Genomic DNA, 19,273 nt, shown 5'->3' on the forward strand with positions numbered 1-19,273 from the left:
CAAATAAATTAAATATTTTTTTAAAAAAGCAAAATAAATAAATAATCCCTTTCACAACTCAGAAGTACCCAGCTGCCAACCTCTTGAGTATATGCTCCAGAAAATGAGAAATTCCCTAAGACTAGAGATGGGCAAGCACTATCTTGACACTTTCAAAACCATGTGAGGAGAAAAAGCCCCACCCCACTAGAACCCATTCATCCAAGGATACAGTAGAAGCCTCAGAGGCTGGCCTCACTGCACATTTGCCAACAGGGTAGGCAGGGCACAGAAGGAGTGAAGATATTTGTGGCCTCATGGTGCTGGCTCCAGCTGTTGACACACAAAGAATGGGTGATAGGCAGGCGTTCGAGCTAGCCCTGCCTCTGCCTGGCCAGCACTTCAGTATGCATGGACCAAATCTGCATCTGGAGTGCCTGCTGAGGCCAGGGGATACATGGGGACCTGCAGTCAGAGGAAGTTTGAAGCACTAGCTTCAAGGTTGGAGAGTTGCCATAGCAACAACACTTTTAGGGGTTGATGTGACAGGGACAGCCCTGGGAAGATGAACCAGTCTCTTGACCCCATGTCTTTCCCTTTATGCTCCTCTGACCTACAACGTGAATGAGGCTCTGACAGAGGGAGAGTGGGGCATGGGATTTGCAAGGCAGACAGATGAGCAAGTGAAGCAATCTGACTTCTTACCTGGCACAACTAGAGAAGAGGAGAGATTTGCAGGCTAGAAACAGAGCAAAGAGACAGCAAAATAATACATCCCTGTTGCCCCTTCCCCAAGATGCACAATTGACCTCTTCTTAAATCAGAATTGATGGTAGTAGTGATGTTGGAAATTGTGAGTGAAGGGCCCAATGTGGCTAATTTTCTGTTTGTCTTTCCTGTAAAAGGTACAGCAAGTGATATCTACTTAAAACATACACATAGCTTGAGCCTGACTGAGAGTTCTTGCAAAATATAAGTACACCTTGTGAACTTGAAAGATGCTAACTGTGTGGCCCCTCACTGGGGATTTGGAGTTCTGTAATTAGAGCTGGATTTTGTCACTGGTGGTGCACACTGTTGTCTCTACTAGAGTCCATGGCCACTCTTGTGGCATTTACCCTGGTTGGACATTTCCTCACATTCCCAGCTGAAAGGCACCAACCATGAATGCCTTTAGCTAAAGAGTGAAATCTATCTGAACTGCAGCAGATTGTGATTGGATAGATTTTTATTGTAGAATTTCTACCAGAAATCACCTTCATCAAAGCATGCTTTGTTCTGACTTTATCATACACAGTGATGGAGCAAGGACAAAAGCCTTGGATCCATGATGACCTCTTACAAAGCAACAAGCAGGCCCCTGTTTTTCGGCCTTGCCAATACAGCGCCACCCTACTTTAACCAGGCCTGTCCTGCCTTGACTTTTGGACACATTACTATCAGAAGACTCCTGCTGTCAGCCCGAGATCTCTCTCACTCCTCCTCTCAAGCTATCTCCCCATATCTCAGCTGCTCAGCCTCAGAGTCCAGTCTCAGCCTGAACCTCTCCCAGCTCACACTGTTATCTCAAAGGACCCTGAAATCTAGCCCAAACTCTCCCTCTTTCTCATCAGCCCAGCATTAGCTCACATCTCCAAGCCCATTGCCTACAGTGCTAGCATCCCATTCAGGCACTGGTTCAAGTCTCAGCAGCTCTACTTTTGATCCAGCTCTGCTATGGCCTGGGAAAGCAGTGGAAGATGGCCCCTGTGCTTGGGTCCCTGCACCCACAGGGGAGAACTGGAAGAAGCTCCAAGGTCCTGGCTTTGGATTGGCCCATCTCTGGCTGTTACGATTATTTGGGGAATGAACTAGTGGATGGAAGACTTTCTCTCTGCCTTTGCCTCTATGTCACTCTGCTTTTCAAATAAATAAATAAATAAATCCTTTTTTAAAAAATGTTTTATGGGGCTTATTAATGTATGATTAATCAACATTTCTAGTTTCCTTATATAATGTCAATTATAGTATAATATTCTGCTATTAACTTTTAACTGTTCATTGTTTAGGATGACAACACAATTTGTTATCTTCTTTGGTTTTGTTACATGTTTTTCTTTTTTAAAATATTTATTTCTTGGTATGTCTGAGTTACACAGAGAGAGAAGGAGAGGCAGAGAGAGCGAGCAAGGTCTTCCATCCACTGGTTCACTCCCCAGTTGGCTGTAATGGCTGGAGCTGTGCCAATCCAAAGCCAGGAACCAGGAGATTCTTCCAGGTCTCCCACGTGGGTGCAGGGTCCCAAGGACGTGGGCCATCTTCTGCATCTTCCCAGGCCATAGCAAAGAACTGGATCAGAAGTGAAGCAGCCAGGACACGAACCAGTGTCTATGAGATACCAGCATTGCAGGCAGCACCTTTACCCACTACTCCACAGGGCCAGCATTGTTATATATTTCTCTTTTGAGCTTTATACCTCTTGCCTGGCAGAATTTTTCAGAAGTATAATTCCCAGCATAATACTCCTGGCCTGGCACTTTGAGATAGTGAATTCTGGCTACATAACAAATATAGCTAAGTTTATTAATGGACTGCAAGTAAAACTAGCCTGAAGACCACTCCTTCTAAACCCTCATTGTTGCTCAAAGTTGGCTAAAAATGTGCTCACACTGACCCCTTCTCATCAAATGTTTCTCTCTTACATGGGTCTGGATCAAAAACCAGGTCAAATAAAACCTGGAAAAATTGGAACATGATCAGCTGCATTTTCAGAAATGGATTTTGGTCACAAAGAGGAAACAAAAATCAAGATGCAATGAGTCATTAGTGTCAATCCTAAATCAGGTTTGATGAAGCAGGATGGTTATAAAGGAAGGGATTTTTAATGAATTATTGTTTGATAGTAACTATAACAGAACATTCTGTCAGAACTATATCCTCTGGAGAGGGCTCCCATTTTGAAGGGGAGATGCTACCTTGATGTGATACTTAGTGTTCTCATACCTAATGCTAGAAATTTTGTACAGCACCCACAGTGAACTTCTGAGGAAGTTCTTTGACATTGTTGTTCCTGAGAAGCTGGGATTAGGATGCAGAGCACTAATTCAAACTTTGGAAAAATAAAATTACCGATGCTGTAAGATTGATCTGGGCATTGCCACGTGAGGCTGGCTGATATGTCTCAGAATAACAGTCACTTGTGTACTGCAGGACGCAGAGTAGCTCACTTTTGGCCAACCCAGCACAATACATACAACTCACTGTGTGTGCTTCCACTCCTGGAGCAAAGGTTACTGACTCATTTTGGGCTCTCTGGGAGATATTAAGCCATAGTATTTGATAACCAAAATGTTATTTTGAAGCTATAATGTTTAATCCAGTCACCTTGCCACGAGACCGCTCTGGGACACATATATGTGAATAATTATATGATATTGAACAGCTAGATCTGACCAATGTCCCTTTAGCAGAGGGGGGAACACCCATTCCATGTCATAGAAAGCCCATGGGTCTGACCTTGCTAAGGCAACTGCAAATGGGACTTGAAATTCAATAAACCTGTAGCAGGCTAAATCTTTTTTAAAAAAGATTTATTTATTTACTTATTTATTTGAAAAGGAGAGAGAGAGAGAGGGAGAGAGAGAGAGAGATCTTCCATCCATTGTTTCACTCCCCTAATGGCCACAATGGCTGGAGCTGGGCCAATCCAAATCAGGAGCCAAGAACTTCTTCTGGGTATCCTGAGCAGGTACAGGGCCCCAGGTCTTGGGCCATCTTCCACTGCTTTCCCAGGCCATAGTAGAGAGCTGAATTGGAAGTGGAGCAGTTGGAACTTGAACCAGTGCCCATATGGGATGCTGGCACTGTAGACAATGGCTTTACCTGCTATGCCACAGTGCCAGCATCCCATATGGGCACTGGTTCAAGTCCTAGCTGCTCCACTTCTAATCCACTCTCTGCTATGGCCTGGGAGAAGAGTGGAAGATGGCCCAAGTACATGGGCTCCTACACCTGTGTGAGAGACCTGGAAGAAGCTCCAAGGCTCCTGGCTTTGAACCAGCTCAGCTTCTGCCATTGAAGCCATCTGGGCAGATAACCAGCAGATGGAAGACTTCTCTCTGCCTCTGCCTCTCTGTAACTCTGCCTTTCAAATAAATAAATAAATCTAAAAAAAAAAAGCTGCACAGAAACTGGCTGTGCAATCCTTCTCATAATGCAGAGGATCTCTACAGCTAAACCCAAGACTAGAAACTTTATCTGAAGCAATGCCTACAGGGGCTGGTGTGGTAGTGTATCAGGTAAAACTGCCAACTTCTACTCAGTATCCCATATGGATGCTGGTTAGAGTCACAGCTGCTCCACTTCTGATCCAGCTCCCTGCTAATGGCCTTGCAAAATCAGCAGAAGGTGACTCAAGTACTTGTTCCCCTACCACTCATGTGGAACACACTGAAGAAGCTCCTAGCTTCGTCATGATCAATCCCTGGATTATGCAACCATCTGAGAAGTGAACCAGCAATGAAAAAACTCTGTCTCTCTTTCTTTCTCTGTTAACTTCACTATTATGTAAATAAATAACTAATAAAAGAAATACCTAAAACTTTGTCTCCTTTCATTCTTACAATACCCCAGTCAGTCATTGTTCCTTTTCTCTGAGGTTTGAGGAATAACAAGAAATTGGGGCAAATAAACCAAAACTTCCATAATACAAAATCAAGGCTCAGCCTCTTGTCTGTCTCTTAGCCCAAAGCTTTCTTGCCTGTATGGTATTGAAAAAATTTGGGACCAATGCTGTGGCATGGTAGGCTAAGCCTCTACCTGCAGTGCCAGCATCGCATATGGATGGTTCTAGTCCCAGCTGCTCCACTTTTGATCTAGCTCCCTGCTAATGGCTTTGGAAAGCAGCAGAAGATGGCCCATGTCTTTAGGCCTCTACATCCATGTGGAAAGAATTTCCTGGCACCTGGCTTCAGATCAGCTCAGCTCTGTCCATTGTAGCCATTTGGGGAATGAACCAACTGATGGAAGACTCTCTCTCTCTCTCTCTCTCTCTATCTCTATCTCTCTCTCTCTCCCTCCCTGTCTGTAAACTCTGCCTCTGAAGTAAATAAATAAATCTTTTTTTAAAAAAAGGGAGTGATACAGCTGGCCTGACAAGCTAGTAATCACTGGACAAAAGAAGTCATTTGTTTCTGCAATAGATAAAACCCTGCTAGCCAAAATTGTCTGGAAAGGTTTATTTAGGGGAGTTTCAGATCAGGTAAGAAAAATCCAAGTCTGGGAAGTAAATAACTACCATTTACACATAAACCCCAGACAAATTAAGCTCACCTGTACATCATAAAAATTCCCTAAAGAACATGTCATCGCCACCAATAAAAGGAAGATCACAAGCACCACTGAACAATCGGGAACTTGGACAAAGCTCAACATGCACCTGTCAGCCCCAATTTTAATCTATAAAAACATTTACCTCTAACTTCTTGGGGAGCCCTGAAATTAAGTGAAAAGTTCTCATCTCCTTACTTTGGACTTCGCCATAAACACCTCTAGCTACCATCACTCAGTGTCAGTGATTGGCTTACTGTGTGTTGTGCAAGCACATATAGGTTAGGGAGTTCTTTTTGTTTTATTTTTTGTTTCTGTTTTAAAGATTTATTTATTTCTTTGAGACTCAGAATTACACAGAGAGAGAAGGAGAGGCAGAGAGGGAGAGAGTAAGAGAGAGAGAGAGAGGTCTTCCATCTGCTGGTTCACTCTCTAATTGGCTGCAATGGCTGAAGCTGCACTGATCTGAAACCAGGAGCTTCTTCTGGGTCTCCCATGTGGGTGCAGGGGCCCAAAGACCTAGGGCATTTTCCACTGCTTTCCCAGGCCAAAGCAGAGAGCTGGATCAGAAGTGGAGCAGCTGGGACTCAAAGTGGTGCCCATATAGTATGCCAGCACTGCAGGCAGTGATTTTTATCCGCTATGCCATGGGGCAGGTCCTGGTTAGGGGGTTCTATAACAACAATGCCAATGAGTTTGGGGGGATTATTCTGCATAGAAGCAGAGATGGTGCTTGAAACCCAGGCATGCTGACATAGAATGTAGGCATCTCAAGCAGTGCTCCAATCACTATGCTAAATCCCATTCCCTTAGTTTGTTAAATTAACTTTCTACTTGAATGCCAGAGAGACTGAGAAGACAGAGGAGATGATCCATCTGATGTTTCACTCCTCAAATGCCCAGAATGTCTGGGGCTGAGTGAGGCCAAAGCCAGGATCCAAGAACTCATTCCAGGTCTCCCTCATGGCTGGCATGGATCTGAGTGACTTAGCCTCCAAGGGCAAACATTAGCAAGATGATGGGATTAGAAGAGCCAGGACTCTGTCCTAGGCACTCTTGTAGCAAAATGTGGGTGTCCCAAGTGACAGCTTAATTGTTGTGCCAAATTCCAGCCCAGCTAACTTTGTTGAGGTATTTTCCCTCACAAGTCTCTTTCTCTACTTAGAAGAGGGAAAACTGATTTTTCTTTGAAAAAATTGTCAATTAAACAGGGAGACTCTCACAAATGTAAATGAGATACACTCAGTATTATATTAAATATATTATTTGAAAGTTTGCTTTTAATAAATTCAGGAAAGTAAGAAAATAATAGATTGTGGTTTGGGTACAAATAATATATCTAAACCGAGCATAACATGAGTTTTAACACCTCTGCTTTAGAAGACATTTACAACTACATTGAAGTTGTGTAGAAGAGAATGATATAGAATTAATGAAAGCAGGAATGCAGGAGGTCAGATTCTTCTTTTCCCCTCAGGCTTCAATGCAGGACCACCAAGTCCGTATTGCAATGTTCGGATACACTATGCATATTTTCACACTGTTTTTGTCTGCCACTCTCTGAATCTATGTTGGGATTTCTTCCCCAAGCCTTCTTGAATCTGTAAAAATATCACAGCATGATATAGCTCCATCCCATTAAAACACTCAATAATGGATACATGACTCTTTCTTAAACTTTATATGAAGAAACACAGAATAACTCACCTGGAAGCATTTCAGAAAATGAGGTAAACATTCAGGGAAAAAGCATTTGGCATGGTAGTGAAAAGACCCACATTCCATGTTATGGTACCTGGGTTCAAGTCCCAGTACTGATTCTGATCCAGCTTCCTGTTCATACACAAGCAGGTGAGCAGCAAGCTCAGTAGTTATCTCTCTGTTGCCAGCGTGGTGGATTCAGAATAAGATTCTGGCTTCTGACTGCCCTGGCCAGTCCCAGCAGGTGCAAAGACAATCTCTCTCCCTCTGTCTCTCTCTCTCTCTCTGTGTGAGTGTGTGTGTCCCTCTGTCTCTTAATCAGTATCTGTTTTCAAATGAAATTTTTTTTTAAAGATTTGTTTATTTGAAAGGGAGAGTTACAGAGAGGAGGCAGAGAGAGTTTGAGAGAGAGGTCTTCCATCCACTGGTTCACTTCCCAGATGACTGCAACAGCTGGAGCCACACCAATCTGAAGCCAGAAGCCAGAACCTATTCCAGGTCTCCCACACGGTCGCAGGGACCTAAGGACTTGGGGCATGTTCTACTGCCTTCCCAGGCCATAGCAGAAAGCTGAATCGAAACTTGAGCAGCCAGAACACAAACCGATGCCTATACTGGATGCCGGCACTGCAAGTGGTGGCTTTACCGGTAACACTATGCCACAGTGCTGCCCCATGAAATGTTTTCTAAAAATGAGAAACATGGACAAGAAAAATATTTTTTCTTAAGCCATCAGGGTCATGTTCAGCATCTTTACCTACATGTGGAAACTGCCCAAGTCTTCCAGAAGCTGCAATCATATCTTAGCTCAGTCTTGAGGGAAAAATGCTCTTGTTTTCCTGTAGGTGCTGTGTGTACATCACTGGTAGTAGCAAGCCTGTGCTTGACTCCTCCAGGGTGAGTTTTGGTGCAAAGCTCACTGTTTAGCGGTGGCTTGCTGCCCCCTGCTGGCCCTCTGGTGGAACTAATAAAGTGTTTGGCAGATACTGACAAATTGTTTACAAACTTTCAAGACCCTACATAATGATGAATTGCAAAGTTAAAGTGGTCACAACTTCCCATTTTATAAAGCTATAGGAATGGAGAGACTGAGCCTCCTCTAATCTCAGCTTCAACTGTATCCCATTACCTTTTTTATATGCATTTCATTTCCAATCATTTCACAATGTTTGCTATTGTCCTTTGTGATTTGTTTCTGTAGCTCCTAGGAGTGTGTTCTTATTTTCCACATATTGTGCACTTCTCAAATGTTCTTCTGTTACTGATATTCCAGGTGAATCTATTGTGCTCAAAGGATGTCCTTTTTTATTTTTATTCTTTTAATTTTATTTAGATTCTTTTGTGACCTAGCAGAAGCTCTTCTGCAGACCATCTTCTGTGAGTACTTGAACAGAATGTGTATTCTTTTGTTCAAGTACATGGTCAAGTTGCTTTATCATTTCCAATATATTGCAAACCTGTTCTGTCCATTATTAAGAGACATATTTCTGTCTCCTAATATTAATTTTTTAAGAATTATTATATCTAATGCTGGACTAGAGAGAGAGAGAGAGGCATTCCTCTGCTGATTTTCTTTCAAAATTGCTACAAAGATGGCCAGCGTTGTGGCACAGTAGACAAAACCACTGCCTGCAGTGCCAGCATCCCATATGGGTCCTTGTTTGAGTCCTGGCTGTTTCAATTCTGATCCAGCTCTCTGCTATGGCTTGGGAAAACAGTGCCATTTCGGCAATCTGGGGAGTGAACCAGTGGATGGATGACCTCTCTCTCTCTGTTTGACTCTCTGTAACTCTTTCACATAAATAAATCTTTTGAAAAGGTGAGCTAGCCAGGAGCTGGATCACTAGAACTGCCAGAACTCGAATGAGTGCCACAATTGGTGGCTTTACTCCCTATGCCACAGTGCCCCTTCCTAATACTAGTCTTGACCAGTCTTTTCTCTACGATTTTTGTCATTTTCTTTCATTTAATGTTGGGCTTATTTGTTAGATACATGCATATCTAGAATTAATCTTATCCAGGTTGATTGACCCTTTTATTACTCTAAAATGTCATTTATCTGTAGTACCTTTATTTTAGAGTTTCTTCTCTTATTGGAATGGTCAGCAAGTATATACATCTCTTTTATAATTACCTTACATGGCATATCCATATTTCATGCTTTAACCTCTACTACTTTTGTATTAGAAGCACCACTGTTCTGGTGCTTAAGGTTCATTTACTCCATGATTCTGGCTTTTTCAATTTATCTTAAAGATTTATTTTATTTTATTTTATTTTATTTTGAAAGACAGATACAGCAATCATGAAGGGAGCACAGTCCAGAGTAGGCAAAGCAGCCCCTGGTACAAATCACCCCAGTGAGCTGTCTTGCTGCTTCCTGAATATTTCTTTGAATCAGAAATAACCTGAGCAACTAGTTGTTGACCTGGTGTCATTGGCCTAAGGAGTTTCAGACTGGCACAAACCAGATTAAAATTCCAACTGAAATCTAGGGAAATGTATCTGGTAAGTATCAAACTTGTACATGGTGCTACCAGGTAATATCTCTTTTAATGTTTTGTTCAGCTGTTAGTGGACATTGGTTTTTTTTGTTTTGTTTTGTTTTCAAAAGATTGAATTGATTTGAATGACAGAGGTACAGAGAGAGAGGGAGACAGAGAAAGAATTCCCATCCATGGGTCACTCCCCATTTGGCCATAATGACCAGGATTGGGTTGGTCCAAAACCAGGTATCAGGAGCTTCTTTTTCCAAGTCTCCCACATGAGTTCAGGGGCCCAAATTCCTGGATCATTTTCTGCTGCTTTCCCAAGCACAATAGCATGCAGCTGGATTGGAAGTGGAGTAGCTGACAACACAGGAGGTGACTTTACCCATTATGCTACATTGCTGACCCCTGAACATTGCATTTAAGAGAGCTCTCCCTGGGACCGGTGCTGTGGTGTGGTGCCAGTTTGAGTCCTGGCTGCTCTACTTCCAATCCATGTCTCTGCTCTGGCCTGGGAAAGCCAGTAGAAGATCAGCCAAGTCCTTTGGACCCTGCACCTGTGTGGAAGACCCGGAAGAGGCTCCTGGACCCTGGCTTCAGATCACCACAGCTCTTGCTGTTATAGCCAATTGGGGAGTGCACCAGTGGATGGAAGACCTGTCACTCTCCCTCTGCCTCTCCTTCTCTCTGTGTGTAACTCTGACTTGCAAAAAATTAAATAAAATAGAAAGAAAGAGAGCTCTCCCTTTTGTAGTCAGATATCTCTTCCCTAAGAAATTGCTTTCTTATTTTTTTTAAAGATTTATTTTATTTATTTGAAAGATAGAGTTACACAGAGAGCTAGAGACAGAGAGAGAAGTCTTCCATCTGCTGGTTCACTCTCCAGATGGCCGCAGCAGCCAGAGCTGCTCCAATCCAAAGTCAGGAGCCACAAGATTCTTCTGGGTCTCCCACATGGGTTCAGGGGCCCATGGACTTGGGCAATTTTCTATTATTATCCCAGGCCATAGCAGAGAGCTGGATTGGAAGAGGAGCAGCCAGGACTAGAACCAGCACCCATATGGGGTGCTGGCACTTCAGGAGAGGGTGTTAACCCACTGTGCCACAGTGCCAGCCCAAGAAATTGTTTTCTAACTTGGTTCTTTTACAGGTCTGGACTAAACAGCAATTGTGATCAGACCTCTATTCTTATTGCCCCTTAGCACTTATTTTCTAAAATAAATAAATTGTATTTGGAAACTACAAAAGAAAAAGCTGTTTTACTATAATGCTGCTTGACCTCCTTAAGACTGAATAAGAAATGGCCACTTAAAAGATCTCTGAATGGGGCTGGGGCTGTGACGTAGTGGGCTAAGCTACCACTGCAGGTGCCTGCATCCCATCTGGGCATGATTTCTAGTCCTGGCTGCTCCTCTTCTCATCCAGCTCTATGCTGCGACCTGGAAAAGCAGTAGAGATTTGCCAAGTGCTTGGGCCTCTGCACCCATGTGGGATACCCAGAAGGAACACTTGTTCCTGATTAGGATTGGCCCAGCAATGGCCATTGTGGTCATTTGAGGAGTGAACCAGATGGAAGACCTTTCTCTTTGTCTCTCCTTTCCTCTATAACTCTACAGATGGTCTGGGTGGAGGCTTCTTGGAAATAGAAGTCAGTTGTTCACAGTCGATGGTTACATGTTCCTCATGAGCTGTCAGTGAGGTCTGCCTTCTGTCATTGCCTTTCAGTGGGCTCCTGAAACTCCCATGCAAACACCATTATTCATAGGTCATTCAAAACACCAGCAGCCAGTGAGTGTCAGCCAAAATATGAAAATTTTAACTAAGGTTAAAATTATATTCTGTGTATTGAGTACAATGAATCAGAATCAGCCTTTTGAGTTTTCTTTCATAGGAAAAATTTTCAAAATCGTAGCTTTGAGGAGCTGGCACTGAGTCATAGCTGGTAAAACCACTGCCTGCTGTGCCATTATCTCATATGGGCACTGGTTTGAGTCTCGACTGCTCCACTTCTAACCCAGCTCTCTGCTGTGGCCTGGGAAGTCAGTAGAAGGGGGCCCAAGTCCTTGGGCCCCTGCACCCATGAGCAGACCCCGAAGAAGCTCCTGTCTCCTGGCTTTGGATTGGCCCTGTTCCAGGAGTTTCGACCATTTTGGGGAGGTAAACCAACCAGTTGAAGACCTCTCTCTCTCTTTGCCTCTGCCTCTTTGTAACTCTTCCTTTCTAATAAATAAATAAATCTTTAAAAAAAAATGTTGCTGCTGAACACTCCCCAAACTGCCTGGAGGAATTGCTACAGCAACTTCAAATGGGTTCATTTGCCTGAGACATAGCAAGTCATTCACTGGCTCTGGGGTAGGGAAAAAAAATTATAACTTTAGTTATATACTATCGCAGTTCCTTAAGACATCTAGGTATTGCTGTTAAGCATAAACTGGGTAAAGCAAATGACATAAATGTTTCTAAATATAAACTTAAGTACTCTTTTTTTGTTTGCTGATAGATCAGGATTTCTCTCATTTGTCAGTTGAAAATAGCTAATCAGAATAAAAAATGAAAGGGACTCTGTGAAGAGGCTGGAGTCTCCCCTATTCAGAGATTAGAACCCAGGTATCTCCTCTACCCAGCACCATTCTAAGGTGGGCTGAGGGGTAACCCCCAGGGGACATCTGGAGAGGCCTAGGCCTGCCACTCCTTTCCTCTACCCCATTTTTGCCATGTGATGAAAAATATTGCATTTTGGATTTTTCTCTTCTGTCCTTGCACTTTAAAATCACCTTAACTGTAGCCTAGGGGAAGCTCTGAGGGGCTCACTTAAGAAAGCCACCCAACCCCTCTCTCCCAAGAAAGGGGGGATTTTCTAATAGTGTTTTGAATTAGGCCAGATGCTTTTCCTGATCCCCCTCCTACCACCACCACCAATGTCATGGAGCTCTGACCCCTTTCCTGGGAAGCTAAATGCCAATAAGCCTAGAAAACTAACTTTCCACAAGTCCTTTCCTCTTCTAACCAAGAGCTCAGACTCCTCTCTCCCCAGGTTTCTTTCATGATCACTTAGCACCAACAGGGGGTTCTACTACTTCCTTAGTTGGTAACAGACAAGAGAGGGACCGTGGGGAGAAAGGAAGACTCTGGTGTCTCTCCTCTTTTCCTGCTGGTCTGAGGACCAGGAAAAGTAAGACCCTCCTTCTTTTACATATCCCTCCCTCATTTTCCCATCCCAAGATAGATATATAATTTCTTTGATATTTATACCCACACCTGGTAACACAGAAGATTAAAAAATAGGATCTGTAACAATAATAAAAAATTATTTCTGGTTTAAAAATGATCTGGTTCCCTCCAGGGCAAGCAATTGCACAAATGCCCATTGAATCTGGTCCAGGGACTAGGGAAGGAAGGTCTTAAAAGGTAAAAGGGGGGAGCTACTACCCCAGCCTCAGGGCCCCAACTCTCCAACTCCCCAACTCGGTTGCATTTTATAAAACACTCATCCTCTGGGAATCGGAGTTTTAAAACATGTCCATGCAGGGGAAGGGAGCCCCTTGAGGGAAGGAAGGTGGTCACCCGGGGCCCTTTGGTGTAGACACAGTGGTGTGGGGAAGGGGAGGTGCTGACGGCTCACACCATATCTCAGGTGGTACCACCCACTCAGGACAGTTTCTTGACTCCTCCTCTTGTGGGGCCAGGGGAGGCTGAGCTGATGCTCTTGGGTTGCTGTTGGATTTGCTGTGGGCAGTATTGAGCTGTACTTCATCTTCAGGCATCAGCAGTGGCTGCAAGGCCACTTCTTCTATCTCAGAGACACCAGGTGGGGATTTTTGGCTGCTGTAAGATGTTTAACGGCCCAGATATGGGGTGGTTGGACCTGGTTCAGGGGACCCTAGTCCCTGGCCCCTTAGGCTTTCTGCCTTCCCCAAATGGGGGACAGCTGGGCATCCAAATGGAGTCTTGCTCGGTGGTGATCTCTTCGGATCAGCTAAGGAGGAAGCCCTATGAGGGCATGGCCTGAGCCAGGTGTTGACTGAATGCCTGAGTCTCCCAAGCCTGGCTCTTCCTCATGGACTGGGAGCTGGGTGACTTGTGCAGCAGCTTCTCTCATCCCTGGAGGGAGGCCACAATGTGGCACCACAGATTGTCATAATGGACTGGTGAGGGCTCTCGTGTTGGACCTGTTGGCACCAAACGTGGATGCCTCTCGGCTTCCTGTTTCTGGACCAGGAATACTGACAAGAAGGGAGAGGTGTAGCTGAAAGCTGGGTCTGGCTCAGGCTTCCGTTGCATGTCTGATTGGCCAGGCTCTTACAGGAGGTGGAAGTGGTGCCTTCTGAACGCATGGACTGCAACTCATCCAGTACAAAACCTGTTCTCTGCGCCGACTTGAGGCTGGAGGAACGATAGCCACTGGAAAGTGGATCGAAGTGAAAGCTTTTGCCAAAGGTGGGAGAACAGAAGCTCTTGGGTTCCAAGCTGGGCTCTGAGTGGTAACTGGGATGACGGCTGCTCTCTGCAGTTGAGGTTGGCTTCCTCAAACTGTCCCCATGACTAACTTGGTGCTGGAGGAATGAGGCAGGGCAGCTGATGTACTGCTGCTACTGTAACCCGGCTGACACTTGTACATGGTTGGTGTGGGGGGCTGTCCTTGCCCCAAAAACTGCTATCTCCATTAGTAGCCAGGCAAAGGTGTGTTCGCAGTCCCATGCAGCTGCTCAGGTCTGGCATAGGAGGAGGCCGGGGTTTGGCATTTGCAGAGTGGCTCTCTGTTGTTTCCAAGCTTCCCTTAGACTTAGTTCCCCTAAGCTCTCCCTGGATGCCATTATCCATGATCTTCACAGTAATCTGACACTTCTGGCTGAAGGAAGGGAGGTCTGATTACAATTGTCTTCTCTTTCTTTGGTCTTCCCAAATATCTGGGTGCTGGGGAATTGCAAAGTGCATTGTTACAGCAGCCATTGGTGAAGGGGCTCATGCCTCCCCGGAATTTACCCATAACCTGTTCATTGGTTGTGCATCCCTAGGCCACCAGCACCACATGAAACCCTGTGAGGCCAGCTACAGGGATGAAGAATAAGCCAGCAACACACTTCACTGCCATTGTGACAGTGTGCAGACCCCCGAGAGCTCCTCTATGTGGCAGAGGACATAAAGGAGGCCAAAGCCAAATATACCCATAGAGTGGGCTGTCAGGGAAAGGAGGAAGAGGAAGAAACAATGCTCGTTCTGGCGGCCAATACAGGTGTTCACCCAGGGGCAGGGATGATCAAATTCCTCCACACAATTATCACAGACACTGTGTGGGAATGCCAAGGAGGACAGTAGCAGCGGCAGCTGGCACATCCTTTCATGCACACCTGGATGCCATTGATCTCCACTGTTTTGTCAAGGGAGCTCGAAAATCTTCCTTGTCCTCATCTTCCTCAGCTTGAGGGAAAATGCCTGGGTCCATGAAGGTGGCCCTACTGAAATTGGCCAGAACAAAGAGAAACATAAATGCATTGTAGATGGGCACTGCAGGTGACATATTCAGGCTTAGTTCTGGACACGTACAAGCAAAGAAGAGTGTTGTAGCTCCCACTAAGAAGATAGCGGCTGCTGAGGTCAGGATGTGTTTCTGGGTCTGAATGTCTATCCAGACTCTGCGGGCATGTTGGAGCTCTGAAGGGACATCTAACCTGCTGCATAGCCCAGGCCCACACAGAGGCAGAATGGATAAGACAATGGGATAAGGGAACCAACAGAGAAGAGTACAGAAAAACAAACAAACAAACAAAAAAACAAACAAAAAAATTTCAGGGAAACCAAAAATTTAGAATTATCATCCTTCCACATCCACAAACAAAACTGAAGGTCAAAATATCTCAAACGAAAGAAAGCATATGGGAGGGGGAAAGGTGATTGCAAGTGATAAATAACCACTTCCGCAGAACAAAGCAGAAGAGGAGGTTAAGAAACACAACTTGGGGGCTGGCGCCGTGGTGTAGCACATAAATCCACTGCTTGCAGTGCCGGCCTCCTATATGGACACCAGCTCAAGCCCTGGCTGCTCCACTTTTGATCCAGCTCTCTGCTATGGCCTGGGAAATCAGTAGAAGATGGCCCAAGTCTTTGGGACCCTGCACCCACATGGGAGACCTGGAAGAAGCTCCTGGCTCCTGGCTTCAGATTGGCACAGCTCCAGCCATTGCAGCCAATTGGGGAGTGAACCAGCAGATGGAAGACTTCTCTCTCTCTCTCTCTCTCTGCCTCTCCTCTGTGTAACTTTCAAATAAATATACAATGACTCATTTAGGACCGAGGTCTTGCATGCGGAGTAAGTGTACAACAACTCCTGCTGTAATTTAACAATTGAATCTCATATGTATGATGTCAGTGATCACCCAAGACTCTTGCCATGAGTTGCCCAGGCTAAGGAAGCCTTTTGAGACCACAGTCTTTGTCAGTATTTAGGCAAAGCCAAAGGCAAAATGGAAGTTCTGTCCTCCCTTCAAAGAAAACTACATTCTTCTTGGATGGCTCCTTCTTTCCACTGGGGTATCATTCATGGCAATCCTTCATGTAGGACTTTTTTTATTTTTGCCACAGTGTCTTAGAATTCAATGTCTGAAATGTTTTTATGGGCTTTTCAACCATACAAGAATGCTTTAAGGGCTCATTCTGAGGTCACTATGCTATATAAAATGATTGTCATTCCATGAGTCTGCTGTATGAACTGCTTTCCAACTCAACATGTCTTAAAATGCAATGTCTGGTCTTACTCTAAGTCTCTTTTTTATTGTTTTTTAAATATTCATTTATTTGAAACACAGAGTTACAAAGAGAGAAAGAGACAGAGAGATCTTCCAGTGGTTGGTTCAGTCCTCAAATGGCTGCAACAGCCAGAGCTGGACCCATCCAATGTCAAAAGCCAGGAACTTCTTCCAGGTCCCCCAAGTGGTTCCAGAGTCCCAGTACTTGGGCCATCCTCTGCTCATTTCCTGGGTGCATTAGCAGCAAGATGGATCAGAAGTGCAGCAGCTGGGACTCAAACCCATGCCCATATAGGATACTGGCAAGGCAAGCAGTGGCTTTACCCTCTACACCAAAGTGCCAGCCACATGCACACAAATCTTAATCAGTGACTATCCCTGGTTTTAAACTGGAAGTTTTCTGGCAGAAAAATCACTAATTTCTCTGGTTTCATTTGAGGTACAGAAATACTAGCATGTTGCTTTTATTACTGCTGTAGAATGGTTATATACCTGCAAGGTAAAGCTATGCAGAAACTGGCTGTATAACCCTTCTATTTATATACAAGATTGCTACAGCAAAACCCAGAACTAGCAAGTTTTTTTCTTAAAGAAATGCCTATGGTGGCTGATGTTGTGGTGTAGCAAGTAAAATTGCCAACTATGACCCCAGCATCCCATATGAGTACTGCTTTCAGTCTTGGCTGCTCCACTTCCAATCCAACACCTTGCTAATGGTCTTGTAAAGGCAGAAGATAACTCAGTACTTGTGCCCCTGGCTGATGCAGCCACCTGGGGAAGTGAACCAGCAGATGGAAGATATCTCTCTCTCTCTCTGTGTTAACTATTAAGTAAGCAAATGAGTAAGTAAAAGAAATGCCTCCAACCTCCTCTCCTTTCATCCTAAAAATACCCCCACATTACCCCACAAATTTCATGAAGCAGTCTAACCAATCACTGTCCCTTTTCCCTAAGGATGGAGAAGTAACAAAAAATAAAAACATCTAAAATGAAACCCCTATAAAACAAAAGCAGGACCAAGCATCTCCTCTGTCTCCCTTAGACCAAGGCGTCCTTATCCATATTGTACCAAAAATAATTCACTGAATTGAGGGAGTGATACAGCTGGCCTGCACACAAGAAGTCACTTTTCTGCAACAGATAGAAGCCTGCTGGCCAATATTGTCTGGATGGGTTTATTTAGGGGAGTTCCACATCTAGGTAAGGAAACATCCCAGTCTGGGGCAGCAAATAACTACCAATTGTCTGTAAACTCCCAGATTCACTGACGCGCACTTGAACACCATTACACTTCCCTAAAGAATATAGCATCTTCAACTAGGAAGATGAAGGTCAAAAGCATCACGAACCGATCAGGAACCTGGACACAAGCTGAACATGCATCTGTCACCTCTAATTTCAATCTATAAGAATCTTTGCCTCTAACTTCCTGGGGAGCCCTGGAGTTAAGTTCCTTGATCTGGTCTTTAAAATAAATGCTTCTTTACTCCACCACACCAAAGCCAGTGATTAGCTTACTGTGTGTTGGGCAAGTATATACAGGTTTTAGGGGTTCTACAGCAACACCACCAACCAGATTGGAGGTATACCCTTCAATAGGGGCAGAGATGGGACTTGAACCCAGGCATGCTGACATAAAAGACAGGCTTCTCAAGGAGTGCTCCAATCATTCTGCCAAATCCCATTCCCTTACATTTTTAAGCTAATTTTTTCTTTGAATTCCAGATAGACTGAAGGACATAGCAGAGATCACCCATCTGCTGGTTCAGTCCCTAAATGTCCACAATAGTTGGGGCTTAGAGGTCAAAGTGAGGTGCCAAGAACTCATTCTAGGTGTCTCTCATGGATGGCAGTTGGGCCATCTTCTGTTGCTTTTCCAGGTGCATTAACAGGGAGCAGAATTGAAAGTGGAACAGCTCCTATATGGGACGCCAGTGCTCCAGGTTGTGGCTTACCCACTATACCACAGCATCAGCCATGATTATATTGCACACCTCTGCTTTTGAAAATATTTAGAAATAATTCGAAGCTGCAAATTACTGATTTGGGCTTGTGCTGTGGTGCACCAGCCTGTAGCATCTGCATCCCATATGGGAGCCTGGCTGCTCCACTTCCAATCCAGCTCCCTGGCAATGCACCTTGGAAAGTAGTGGGGGATGGCCAAGTCCTTGTGCCTCCACACTGATGTAGGAGATCCAGGACAAACTCTTGACTTTGGATTAGCTCAACTCTGGCAATTGTCATTTTGTGAGTGAGCCAGTGCATAAAAGACACAGCTATCTTTCTAGCTATCGCTCTCCCTACCTCTTTCTGTACCTATTTCCAATAAAATAAATAGAAAAAAAATACAGTGTGGCTTTGGGGGGCCACTACTCAACACTCCCTCCCCAGATTTAAAAAGTCAGTGATAGAGAATTAATGAAGGCATTAGTTTAGGAGCTCACATCTTTTCCTCTTGCCTCAGACTAAACCAGCAGTGAGTGCTCCCCAAGTCTGTACTGCAAAATCCTGATAAATTTGTTATCACACTTTCATTATCTGCCAATCTCTGAATCTGTGTTGGGATTTCTTCTCCCAAACACTCTCGGATACATATAAAAACAACATAGCCCAGTGCAGCTTCATCTGATTAAAACACTCAGTGATGGATAATTGACTTTATATGAAAAAAATAAATAAGCCACCCAGGAACATCTTAGTAAATGATTGCTTCTCTGTTGCTAGTTAAGAGAAACTCCCAGGGAATAAGCACTTGGCCTGGTACTTGAAGACCCACATTCCATACTGTGCTGTCTGTCTCAAGTCCCAGTACTGATTCTGTTCCAGCTCCCTGCACGTGCACAACCACGGAAGCAGCAAGCTCAATAGTTGTCTCTCTGCCACCAATATGAGAGATCAGATGAGTGACCAGCTTCTGATTTGGCCTGGCCAGTTCCAGCCCATGCAAAATCACTATCTCTCCCTCTTTCTCTGCTTATGTGTATGTGTCTGTCTCTCTTTGCCTTTCAAATAAAAATTTTTTAAAAATGAGAAACATCCTAGACTGCAACAAGG

General features: G+C 44.4%; 1 pseudogene; it reads right to left on the reverse strand.

Moving 5' to 3' along the window:
• Window positions 1–6,567: 6,567 nt before the first annotated feature.
• Window positions 6,568–15,119, reverse strand: LOC138850457 (palmitoyltransferase ZDHHC5 pseudogene; annotated as a pseudogene).
• Between the last annotated feature and the right edge of the window lie 4,154 nt (window positions 15,120–19,273).

The sequence above is a fragment of the Oryctolagus cuniculus genome, chromosome 7 (assembly GCF_964237555.1).
Source record: "Oryctolagus cuniculus chromosome 7, mOryCun1.1, whole genome shotgun sequence".
Lineage (NCBI taxonomy): Eukaryota > Metazoa > Chordata > Mammalia > Lagomorpha > Leporidae > Oryctolagus > Oryctolagus cuniculus.